Raw genomic sequence first — 12,529 nt, forward strand, 5'->3', positions numbered from 1 at the left:
ACCTTAACCTTGCCTGTTCAGGGTCCTCCAGAGACCTTATCAGCATCATCCTGATTTTTTTATTTTACCCACCCACAGATCTTCTAAACAAGTCTAGTGTCAAGGTCTCTATTCTGTTTTAAAACCTAAGATAGGTTGGGGCTTCCCTGGTGGTGCAGTGGTTGAGAGTCCGCCTGCCGATGCAGGGGACACGGGTTCATGCCCCAGTCCGGGAAGATCCCACATGCCGCGGAGCGGCTGGGCCCGTGAGCCATGGCCGCTGAGCCTGCGCGTCCGGAGCCTGTGCTCCGCAACGGGAGAGGCCACAGCAGTGAGAGGCCCGCGTACCGCAAAAAAAAAAAAAACAAAAAAAAAAAACAAAACACCTCATATAAGGAAAAAAAAAATGACAGCAAGAGAGAAGAGAAAGAGACGACTTCAAGGTGTGTGTGTTTGTGTGTAACAAACACTCGGTTTGTTTTGTTTTAAGCCTCTTCTATTGACCAAGGAAAGCCAGGGGCTCAGTGATGTCACAGGTTTCCTACTGGCACTCTCTGGGTGCTGTTCTTTACGTGGACTGTGTCATTTCATTCCTATGAGGTGCGGAGGTACTACCTTCCCATTTTACTGATAACACCGAAACAGAGAGGTAAATTAATCTGCCCAAGATGACACAGCTGGTAAAGTGGTAGAGCTAGGATTTGAACCCCAAGTAGTCAGACTTCAAGGCTGGTGGTGGACCTGGCACTCCACCCTGCTGTGTCCCTGGCAGGGGACAACACACATCAAGAGTGGGATGGAGAGTTCTGCAGACAGGTCTGTCATTCGGGGATCTGGAACCAGGGGCAGTGTATTTACAGCAGTGGTGACTTCAACTCCTTCCCACTGGTCCCTGATGCCTCCCCTGTCTCAGTGCACGCCTGGACGCAACATCAAAAGACACATTCTGAAGGCCCCAAATTAGCCGATTATTAGCCAGTGCATCCATAAAACTGTTCAGAAAAAACTGGCAGCTTCACCCAAGTAAATACGGAAATCCTCATAATAACTGTACAAAGGTGGAAGGGTCAGGTGCTCGTCCCCATTTTAGAAATGAGGAAATGGAGGAACAGAGGTGAAAAGACTCGCCCAAATTCACAGAGCTGGCTGGAGCTGCAGCCAAGAAGCCAAGTCTGTCCACTGCAGACCCACGGCTCTTTCTGTTCTGCTCCACTCTATGCTATGGGACTCACTCTCAAGTAGAATCATCTTATAGTTGGGGCACTCCCCTGGGGCCAGGGGCGTGGGGTGTGTGTGCCACACTGGCCCATGGAAGGCAGTGCCATGGGGAGGTTCCAGCGGACAATTACGATTTCCAAGTGACTTTTCAGGTTAGATCACTCTGGACCTACTCCATTTTGTGGCATAACTGAGAAAAATGACTGCAATCTTAGATTAGCTCTAATGAGTAGGTGCTCAGTAAATACTTGTGAGATGAATACATGAATGGATGTCAAACTACCCTTCTTACATGCTAGGATAAAATGAAGGGCAAGGGCCTCAGAGTGACTGTACACAAGGGGTTCACACAAGGAAAATCTGCCCAGGGGCCAGTGCAGCTAGCCTTAAAATCATCTTCTAAAACCTGAAACGCAAAGTAAATGTGAAAACTTTACTCAGGAGGCTTGGGAGACAAAACACCCTTGTCTGGAGAACTAAGTGGAACAGGAACTTGAACTTCCTAATGTTAGCGGTTTGGAGGTGCAAAGCTTTGGAAGGTACCAGGGTGTAAAGTGCAAGAACAAACAGAAGAGTGGATTTCAGTGATTAGACTCAGAGAACAGTAGTTAGAATGAAGAGCATATGGGACAAAGGAGAAAAACCCCACACTGGATCACAGGTCGCTCTCCAGGGTAGAAGGCGCTGACCTCAGTGTCTGCTGGACCTCTTCTGTCTAGATTTGACCAAACTCCACTGATCTGGGTTGAGACTAGCTCCAGGCCATCTCTGGAGAGCCCCAGGCCTTCTAGAGATTGGCAACCATCTTAAGCATGTCCCAGGTTAAGCTGGGCTCCTTCAGGGTCCTCTTGGAAGGGGGCTGTCTCAGGAGGCACCCCCTTCCGGGAAGAGGGTAAGAGCTAGACCCAGGGTTACACGGAATGCATGGGCTGAAGGGCCACTTAGCTTACTACATTCAGTCTCCAGCTCCCCTTAATAATGAGATGGGGGAAGTGATAATGTATTCGGCCTGCCAACACAAAGGAATGAGTTTCCAATAGCTCTAGGAATCTGCTTTGCTAGAGAAAGAAACTTACTATTAAATACTCTGACCAATAGATACAAAATATACTGATAATTTTTTCTAATGTGCCATTTAACTATGGTGATATTCCAGAAAGCGCACAGAGCCAGTTAAAAGGATATACATAGAGACATACATATGTGTGTGTGTGTGTGTATATATATATATATATATATATATATATATGTATGTGTATATATGTATATACATACATATATTTGCTGTGGGAAAAAACAGTCCTAGTTCTGGTTCAGAAACTGTGTCTATAGCATTGTGTCTCTTATTACTACTAAATTTCAAGGAAGGAGAATTGAGGGGGGGAAAGCAGGGCTACCTTCCTTAGACAATGCCCTCTCTTATCAGGGCAGACTGCTGTCTGGTTTCCTGTCTCGAGCTCTGGCATTACTGCTTCAGATGAGAAACGGGGTCTAAGAAAGGGACAGATCAGGCTTGAAAATGAGAATGCTAAAAGCCGTCATAATCCTTCCCTTCCAACTCACTCCATCATGAGTTTTGGCTGGAATACTACATATTAGCAAACCAGATATCAATTGTTTTATGTCTCTAGGATTTTTTTTTTAAAGCTATAACCAATGATAACTGAAGCACTTCAGAAAGAAACCCAATTTCCAGAATAATGTAATTCCTGATACTTAAAGGATGAGGTTGCCTGTATTTATTTTTCTTAAACACAACTGGGTGTGAAAACAGAGTAAGAAGCACTTAAGAAAGCTGTTCATTTTATAGCAGAAATGTTGATTTGGACAAATTAAGAAGGCAAGTATCTAGAAAGGGGGGGGGTTATGGAGATAAATGATTTACATGGTTTAGAGATGAAACTATTGTGTTCACCTCCCTCACTTTTCTGGTAATTATAATAACTATCAGACTGGTACAATTTTCCCCAACTGTTTAGCTTACATTTAAAAGCCTGCAGAATTTTTCCTGACAGAACATATTACATCCTAACCACCTCTATTAACCACCTCCCTCTCCCAACAAATAGGGAGGAAAGAATGATTTGGGGTAAGCCAAATAAAGACTCAGTCTACCAAATCTAGTTGAATTGTTCACAACTCTGGAACTAAACCAAAAAAACTTACTTCAATTTGGGTTACTTATGAATTTAGTTTAAAGGCCTCTTGTCCTACAAGCAGCTTACTATTTCAAGTTTGCTTCCTCCAAAGAAGAAAGGAAAAATCTTATTGAAACTTTCCAAACTCCCATCTTTTTTCTTGGAACGTTGTCAACATCCTACTATTTGACCCTAGCAGCTTTCTTAATAGCATATTGTGCACTTCCCTTTTATCTATCAAAGAAAAACGTGGTGGGAAGAGATGTTAAAACCAAAGCGTTATTAGTATTATTACCGATTTGGGGAAGAATAGGTAGGGCCTGATGTGCTTCCTCAGCAACTCATTCCATTAATTCCATTAGAGAACACTGCAGACAATTCCTTTAGAGTTTAGAGAAAATCCCCAAATAAGACATTTAAGGGGGAAACTTGTCAAAAGTTTTCTTTTCCAACCTTGTTTTTAAAACTTCATTTCTGGAGAACCAACAGAAAAATAGTTTGTTAAAGTAGGTTTTAAATGGTTAACCCAGAAATTTGCTAACTCACAACTGACAGAATATACCAAAAAAAGGGGGGGGGATTATGAGAAAGTTGTTACTGTAAAACAATAAAAACAAGAGCATTCTCCTTCTGTCTTCAAAATATAAGGTTAAAAATTTCCAAACTATCATTAAATGAACTTATTCCAGTTCTCCTTTTTTTTGAGCTTCTTATTCTTAGAACAGTTTGGAAATCAGATGTAGCATACAGTAAAATCTTTGTCCTTAAAAAGAAATAATCCTGTAGTACTCTCAATACATCTTACGTTTTGCTTCAATAGAAGATTTCTCCCTTAAAACATAAGCAAGACTTCCAAGTCAGTCCAAGCTGCCAAGGCTACTTGAGTTCTCCATCCCATGAAGCCTCCTGTGCCTTGAATGTCCTGTGTTAAATGCAAGGGTGAGCCACATCCTTCAGATCATGCTAGATCTTCTAAACTGTAAGGTGGTAACCCCATCCAAAATTGACAGCTTCAGGGCAAAATGCCTATCTCAAAACAAGAATGAAAAACAAACAAACAAAACAACCTCCTTTAGATTTCTAGCCAACATGCACACACATTTCTTAAAATCACAAGCTGGCAATGATAAACTAAAAAAGGTAAAAGTATTTATTCACCCATATAAACACATGGGAGCAAAGGGTGTATGTGAAAAGGTTAACTGACTTCTCATTATGACATAACACAGGCATCTTAGGCAATCGTAAGTGTGTAGAGACATGATAACTCCCTGGGTGGGGATAGGGAGTTTAGGGGCAGGGACCATGGCCTGGTCTGGGCTACTGATCTACCAGAAAACAGCCTGAAACAGGAAAGAGCACACATATGCCACTTGGAATGTATGACGCAAACCCCAGCCTTGAAACAAAGAACAGGAAACAGCTCTGCTGGCTGTGCTGGAGAGAAAGCACAGAGAAACATTTAGCCGGCCCTCCCTGACCCTATATTCATGAGCAGCTGGAGTTTTTTAAGACAACAACAGGGGGGTGGAGGTGTTTGTTCTATGGGTGTGAATAATAACACCAGCTTTATACAGGGGACCTGCCCTATTTACAAATAGGAGCTTCCACATACAGTAAACACCGTAAGTGAACATGTGATTTTATCATATTCAAGCAGCAGAAACCTTCCTAATTAACACCAGCCTCCCTACCAATTTCTTTTGTCTTTCTCCCCCATCCTAATGGATGGTCTCTAGCCACGATCAAATTCTGGGTTAAGGTAATAGGGTAATGATCACTGTTCAACCTCAGAGCATCAAGAGGAAAATGAGACAGCACAGCTGCTCAGAATTCAGTTGACACTGGGGTCATCCCACATAACCGAAGTGGAACCAACTGTAAGTGTCCCTGAGCCACAGAACTAAATTCTAAGATGAAGAGTGTGGGACATCTAGAGTCACCCCAAATTTTCACTGTCTTTTTCAACTGCATCGTTACAAAGATACTTCCACACAGCTGCCCATCTGTTCTACATGTACACACATTTACAAAAATCCACCTTTTGAGAATCTGATTCTGTTCCTGATATTTCATTTAATCCAAAATTGTTATACAATCTGCAGAATAGAGTATCAATTTGTATAAGACATCCTAAAATGTCTATTTTTCCTTTAGGTATTTTTAAGGTAGCAAAATCCACTCACTAGTCCTTTTCTGATTTTTCTCTTTATTTTGTTAGCCAGTACTGTTTAACTCAGGTTTCTATTAGCAGAGATTTAAGAATCTGTGTGTAGACATAACTACAGGTAAAAAAAAAAAAAAAGAAGAAAAAAAAGGCATCACTGTGTCCATAGCAACCAGAAGATTGGGTTTTAATTTAGAAACTTTGCAGTGAAAAAAACAATAGCTCTCTCCAAAGCTATGTTGTCATGTTTTACCTCTGACAAGGTTCTGTGGTCTAAGTAGTTACTTTTGTTGTTCTCACGTTAGGATTTTCATACTTGCATTCTTCATGCAAACAGAATGCTCCTTACAGCCTATCTTCACTGACCTCACCCACAGTACATTAGGCTGCTTTCTTCTAACAGTTCTGCAGCAAACCCCACTGACTGTAGAAATTGAGATATCAGTTTCTCTAGGGAGCTAAATGAAATTAATCAAACATCCCATTTCAGGTTCTGTTAACAGAATAAGGGCAACTCCCATAATCCATGTTTCAAGTCAGAAGAAACTCATCCACTCTTTTAAAGATACTACTAACTCTTTTAAAGATACTAACTCACAAAATTTTGAAGATGTTAGTGTTATTAAATTGTTTTTTCCCTAGAAGCAAGTCTTCTCTTGGGCTAGGCAGATTATCATCCAGATGGATTTCTCTCTTAAAAATGCTCCTCAAATTCATACATAAAGCACTCAGAAAAGGACAGCACAAAATTGTTCTGTGGAATAACCTATAGTGAACAACTGCCCTATTCCCCACTTGATTTTGCTTAATAATTACAGATACTAAATCTAAATGAAGTCAGAATACTACTTCATACTTTTCTCCATATACTAGATTCTTGTGAGAATATAAATACATTTAAGTGTCTTGGATGACATTAATGGAAAAATACATTCTGAGTAAAAAAAAATTCAGTGTAAAATGTTTATTTTAGTGAAATACAAGAAGGTGAGCAATTACCAATTTCCGTTTAACCTGACTTTAAAAAAAGTCCCATTCACACGTTCTTCATCTAGTATTATTGTATATTGCTGTAAAATTTAAAGCAGCGTAGAGTGTTCTCTCTTTTATCTGCCAAAGAAGTAGCTATGACAATTCCAGGTATTGTCTGCCATCTCCAAAAAAGCCACTCGGAAAGGTAGGTCCCAAGGGTGCGGGTCCAGGGATCCGTCCCTCAGTCCCCACCCGGCTCGGGTCCCTAACACTGCGGGCAGTTGACTAAGGCGTTCTCCGCCTCCAGCCACGCTGCAATCCTTGCTCCAGACACTGCGGCAGGTTCTCCTTGCACCGGAGGAGGACTCTCCAAACCCGGCCAGCTCTTCCTCCTGCCCTCGGGAATCCAGACGCCCTGGCAGTTCCTGGGCTCCAGCACCGAGACTGGGATGTTTGCCTTCACTCCCAATCGCCCCAAGTTTCTTCCCAGAAGGCCCGCGAAGCTGCTCCAAGTTTGCTCCGCCGGCGGGTGAGCGACAGCACGCCCCGTCCGAGGAGGGGGGCTGCTGGGGGCGCAGGCGGAGGGCGGGAAGGGGGAGGGGGAGAGCGCGGGGGGTGGGGGAACAGGAGGGGGAGGAGCGGGAGCGCGCGGCCTCTGCGCTACCTTTCTCCAAACAACGTTGCCACACGCGGAGGGAACTGAGATTTCTGGGGCTTTGGAGGGAATCGCGGGAGGGCGGGCGGGCGGCTGTCGGGGGACCACACAGGTGAGCCCCCGCCCGCGCCCTAACTGGGGCCGCGGCAGGCGCCGCCAGCCTCGCTCCCCGCACCCGCGATCCGCACGGTGGCTCTCCCCAATCCCACACTTTCCACCTCTGAACCCGGGGGCCCCCTCCTCCTCGCCTCCTCCTCCACCCCAACCCCCGGCTGCCTGGAGCTGTTGCACTTTCCCAAGCCCAGGAGCGCCCCAACCTCCGCGCTGCACCCCCAACCCATTCGCTGCGCGCCCCCCCCTTGGAAACCGGACGAGCCGAAAAGGGGGGCAGCGGGAGTCGGGGCGAGAAGGAAAGGTGAGGGAGAGGGGACTTACTTTTCGAGGCGCGGTGCTGAGCGCTGCAGGCGAGAAATAAAGGCCCGGATCCGGGCTGCCTGGAAACCCGCGGATGCAGTGGTGTCAGCGCTCCAGTCCCGGCGGCTTTGGCGGTGGCGGCCGCAGGGGACGGGGACTGGCGCGCGTGCGGCGGGCGCGGCTCGGCTCGGCTCGGCGGGCGCTCGCGCTGCGCTCCAGCTCGGGCCCCGGCTCCGCGCGGATCCGCTCCTGGCTCCCCTCTGGCTCCTGGCACCAACTCCGGGCAGTCACATGACGCCGGCGCCGCTCGCTCTGCGAGCCTCCCAGGGCTGGCGGGGTAAGTAGAGGCTGGGACCCGGGGTGGGAGGGTCAGGGAGGGGAGAGGGAGCCGCCGCGGCCGCCCGGGCTGGGCGGGTCCCCACCCACTTGGGTGGAGGCAGCCGCCGGAGGGGTCGGCCGAGTCACTAGCGCAAACACGCACCCCGCCCTGCGCCCTTCCCCCGCCACCCTCGCCTCCCGCGCCGCCTCCGCCCCGCCCCGCCCAGTCACCCGGGGACGGCCTGACAGACACTCATTATTCCCCGGAGCCGGGCGACGCCCCGCCTGCCCAACCTGTCCCGCGAGGCGCGGTGCGGCCGTGGGGCTGGGCGTGCGCGGCCTCCGCCCTCCGCCCGGCCCCGCGCCCCCGCCCTGGAGCCCCCGCCCCGAAGTCCCCTCCCTGTAGCCCTCCGCCCGGGAGCCCGCGGCCCCGCCCGGCCCGGACCCGCCGCCGCGCCGCCGCCCGAGCCCGGGGGGAAGGAAGGGCGGCGCTGGCCGCTCCGGGCGTCACAGCGCTGCAGCCCGCTGCGCCGTTTCCAAAACACACAGCCGGGCTCGCGGGCGAGCCGAGGCGGGGGACCCGGGACGGTCGGGGCCATCAATCAGCCGGCTCCGGCGGGAAGGGCGGCCCCGGGGCGTGGCGGGAAGGGCTGGGCCCCGCGCCCAGCACGGCCCCTCCTGGGCCCAGCGCAGACAACTCTCTTAAAGAAAAAGCAGAAAAAGGCACCGCTGGTGAAGCAGCGGGTGGACGGGGGCGGATTCGGGAGAGAAAGAGCGGCGAGGAAAGGGAGGGCAGTTAGGGTGACTTAAACCCTAAAATGGTCCGGAGTTTCCAAGGTCGTTAGCCATCCTCTGGCGCGCTTTGTTTGTGCCCGGGGGCGCCGGGGCCCCCTTGTCGCCCGCGCCACGGGGGTGCGGCCCGGCAGGGTGGTGCCCCCACCTCCCGGGACTTTTCTTTGAAGGCCGGGAGACCCTCGAACAAACTTCCCACGGCCGGGCCTGCCGCTGGAGCGTAACGGCGACGGGCGCAGCGGCATTTGCTCAGCCAGGCCTGTCGGAAAACTTGGCAAAGTTCGGTCCAGATCCTCCCGCCCAGAGGGAGAACTCGGGGCGAGCTGAGGGCTCGCAGCGGCGACCTTTCCTTTCGTGTCGCCTCCCTGGGACCGAGCGCGAGCGTCCTCGGGGGAGTTCACAGGAGCCGGGAGGCGGAAACTCGCTTTCTGTCCCAGCCAGGCCCCTGGAAGGACTTTGGAGAGCTTGGTACCCAAGTTTAATGCTTTTCGAGTTTCTTTTTCAGCAGTACTAATGTAATAAAGAATGCAATAAAGAGAACAAAGGACAAATTGGTTCAATTGTTTTAGTCTTGTGCACTGTTTTAAAATGCCCCAGCTGCAGTCTATGGCTTGTTATTGCTTCAAGATGTTTTAAAGTCCCTTTAAGTTCACTATTCTCTCTTTGATGCTTCATCCAGCATGGTACTACTTAAAACGTAGAGATAGAGTATATTCGGAGCCCCGGCATGTAACTACACAGTATTATAAAATTAGTACCGGGAAACCTCAAATAGTGAAATTGCTTGTTGTAAAAAAAAAATGCATATACATAAAAGACCACGTGGAAAACACCCAGAATGGACACCGGTTTATGTGCCATCATACTGTCCCAGAAGATTAATCTTTAAAATGTAAAGGGATGAGGTTGTTTGTTTGTTTGTTTTAGTGAATAAAGACAAATACAAGGGAAAAAGTTGGATTCGGGTCAATTACTAATTGCAACCCATTGATCACTGACACCGTTAAATGTCTGATTAGACGACTTAGATTTGTACTAGCTGAGAAAAAACAACAACATATTAGTGATGACTGGTGAAATTGTTTTGCATTTCTGTGCCTCGCTCATAGTGGGGTCTCAAAAACTACAGGCTTCACTCAGGGGACACAGAGTAATGAAAACCTGAAGAGAAGATTGAAGTAGGTCTATCTGATAGGGAGGGGCTTTGATATGAAAGATGCGGGAGGGAGGAGAGAAGTCATAAAAAAGATTAATTAATGAACACAACTGTGTTCAGTGCCCTGTGGGAGGCAGCTCAACATAACTTGTCCAAAAATGAATCCATCCAGTGAAGGACACCACCATCCCTCCAGGTGCCCCAACCAGAACTGCCTGAAGTCATCCTTAACTCCTCCCCCCTCCCTCGCTGGTCACAGTCCTGTGGTTCACTGAATCCCTGACCTCCTCAATCAACACCCACTCCTTGGCCACCACCCTGGCCCAGCCTATTGCCACAGTGTCTTGTTGGTCATCCTGTTTGCAGCATGGCTGAAGTGTGGGTAAGGGATTGGAGCAAAGGATTAAGAATGCCTTTTTCTAAAATGCAAACCTAAACATGTCAAACCCTTCAATGGCTTCTCTCTGGATAAAGTCCAAGAGTTTAGCCCCAGTGTTGACCTGGCCTTCACCTGTCATTATAAACTCATCTCTACCTGTGCTCCCCTCCCACTCTTTTCTCCAGCAACAATGAGCTTCTTTCCTTTGCTTTCCTCCAACTCTCTGTCTCCACCTCTGGCCCTTCGCACACGCTCATTTTTCTAGATGGACTAGCCTCCTTGGCTTTCTCCCCAACTCCTGACCTCCACTCTCATTTCCCTAAATTCTATTCATCCTTTAAATGACATCTTCAATGAAATTTATCTTTTCTTACTACCATCCCTCACCCCACTTTTGGATGAGTGGAGGTGCTCCTTCTTGGTACCCTGATAGCACCCAGGCTTCACCTCTTTTTATTCTTTCTTGTAATTGACTCTTTACCTCTCTATGTCACTAAAATAGAAACTCTGTGAGGGCACGGACCTTGTCTTTTTAGCAAAATTGTATCCTTGTGGCTCAGATGTTCAATGAATGTTTGTAAAATGAGTAAGTGTGAACTATGAATTGAGAAGAAGTCATTTAGACCAAAAAGATGAGAGGGGGCTTCAGGGTGGCAAGTGGCCATGAACTGTACCTTTGAAATAGTGAGGGAGAGGGAAGAAGGAGTTCCCCTCACTGTTTTTAAGGAGATGGTACAAAGTGGTGTCTAGGTCTTCTTTTTATTCCTAATACTAGTACAGTGCCTGGCACAAGCTTTGGTACTGGATAAATCCATATATCCTGGGTAAATGAAATATCTCAAGCTTGGTCCTTCCAGTAGCTGCTTCACTGCTGCTCTTTGAGGATAGCAGGCTAGTCTGGTTTAGGTTTGGGGCAGCATGTGCTCAGGGAAGGGCACCCCTCCCTGGAGCCATCATCATTCCTCCCAACCAATCATTGCAATCGTTTTTGCTGGTGAGTGGAGAGAACCATATCTATGTGACCTGGTTCTGGCCAGTGGGACCTGTAGGGAAGTGTGCTGGGGCTTATGGAAAAATGTTTCTTCCTGATGAAAGGAAGCTCTTGAAAGGATAAACCCCCAGACCTGCTTTGGAAGTTATGTGAGGGTGTGATGCTTGAAGCTATGGCAGCCATCTTGTAGTCATGAGGGGAAAGCAAGATTTCAGATTTCCATACAGATAGTTCTTTTTTTCAACATTAGTTTTCAGATCAAATATTACATCTTTAGGAATGACCACACAATCTAAAATATCCCTCCCTTCCTCATTCAATGTCTAGTTCTCCTTGCTTTTTTTTTTAACCTTTTCTCCCCATTATAACCTGGGCTCCATGAGAGCAAGGACACTGTCTTCTTCACTCCTTTTTGAATTATGGCTTTTTCCGGGTATATGCCCCGGAGTGGGATTGCTGGCTCATATGATAGTTCCATTTTTAGTTTTCGAAGGAACCTCCATACTGTTCTCCATAGTGGCTCCACCAATTTACATTCCCACCAATAGTGTAGGAGGGTTTCCTTTTCTCTGCACCCTCTTGTCTTCTTCAATGCTGTTTCCCAAACTCCTGGAACAGTGTCTGGCAAATATAAGTTGTTCCAAAAATATTTGTTGATTAACAGATGACAACTAAACAATAACACTATGTTGAGATTGATTCAGAGCCTAGTGGATACAAGCCACTATAAACCTCCACTTTCTCTTTCAGGGCTTATATCACAGTTAGTTCCGTTTCAGGCAATCTCTTTCTGATACACAGACACATATTCTTGAGATTCTTTCTTTCTCCTCCACTCTCTTTCAGAGTTTTTCCATTCTTTCCCCAGGAAAGTTTCTCCTCCTTGTGTGATGATGGACTGAGTTATGAAGGCAGAAAATTGTCACGTGCTTGTGAAATTATGATCAACACAGACACATCTACCCTAAAGGGAAATGTATGTGTTTTTTTCTCCTTTCTTTTTCTTCCAGCTTTATTGAGATGTTATTGATCTATAACATATGTAATTTTAAGGTGTACAATATGATGATTAGATACACATATATATTGCAAAATGATAACCACAATAAAGTTAGTTAACACCTCCATCCCCTCACGTAATTACTTTTTTTTTTCTGGCGGTAATAAAATTTAAGATCTACTCTTAACAACTTCTTTCAAGTATAGAATACAATTTGTTTATTATATACACAATGCTGTACATTAGATTCCCAGACCTTATTCATCTTCTAGCTGGAAGTTTGTATCCTTTGACCAGCTTCTCCCCATTTCCCTCACCTCCCAGTTTCAGGCAACCACCATTCTACTGTT

At 47.0% G+C, this 12,529-nt stretch overlaps 1 protein-coding gene across 1 annotated transcript in view; it reads right to left on the bottom strand.

Annotated features, from left to right (window-relative positions):
* KLF3 (Kruppel like factor 3) overlaps nt 1–8,034 on the bottom strand; it is a 33,345-nt gene extending 25,311 nt beyond the window's left edge. Inside the window, exon 1 of the mRNA XM_029234667.1 lies at nt 7,565–8,034. The gene's annotated coding sequence lies outside the window, so the exon portion shown is untranslated. The remainder of the gene's footprint in view (nt 1–7,564) is intronic.
* Between the last annotated feature and the right edge of the window lie 4,495 nt (nt 8,035–12,529).

The sequence above is a fragment of the Monodon monoceros genome, unplaced genomic scaffold (assembly GCF_005190385.1).
Source record: "Monodon monoceros isolate NGI ecotype Baffin Bay Population unplaced genomic scaffold, NGI_Narwhal_1 Super_Scaffold_20, whole genome shotgun sequence".
Classification (NCBI taxonomy): Eukaryota; Metazoa; Chordata; class Mammalia; order Artiodactyla; family Monodontidae; genus Monodon; species Monodon monoceros.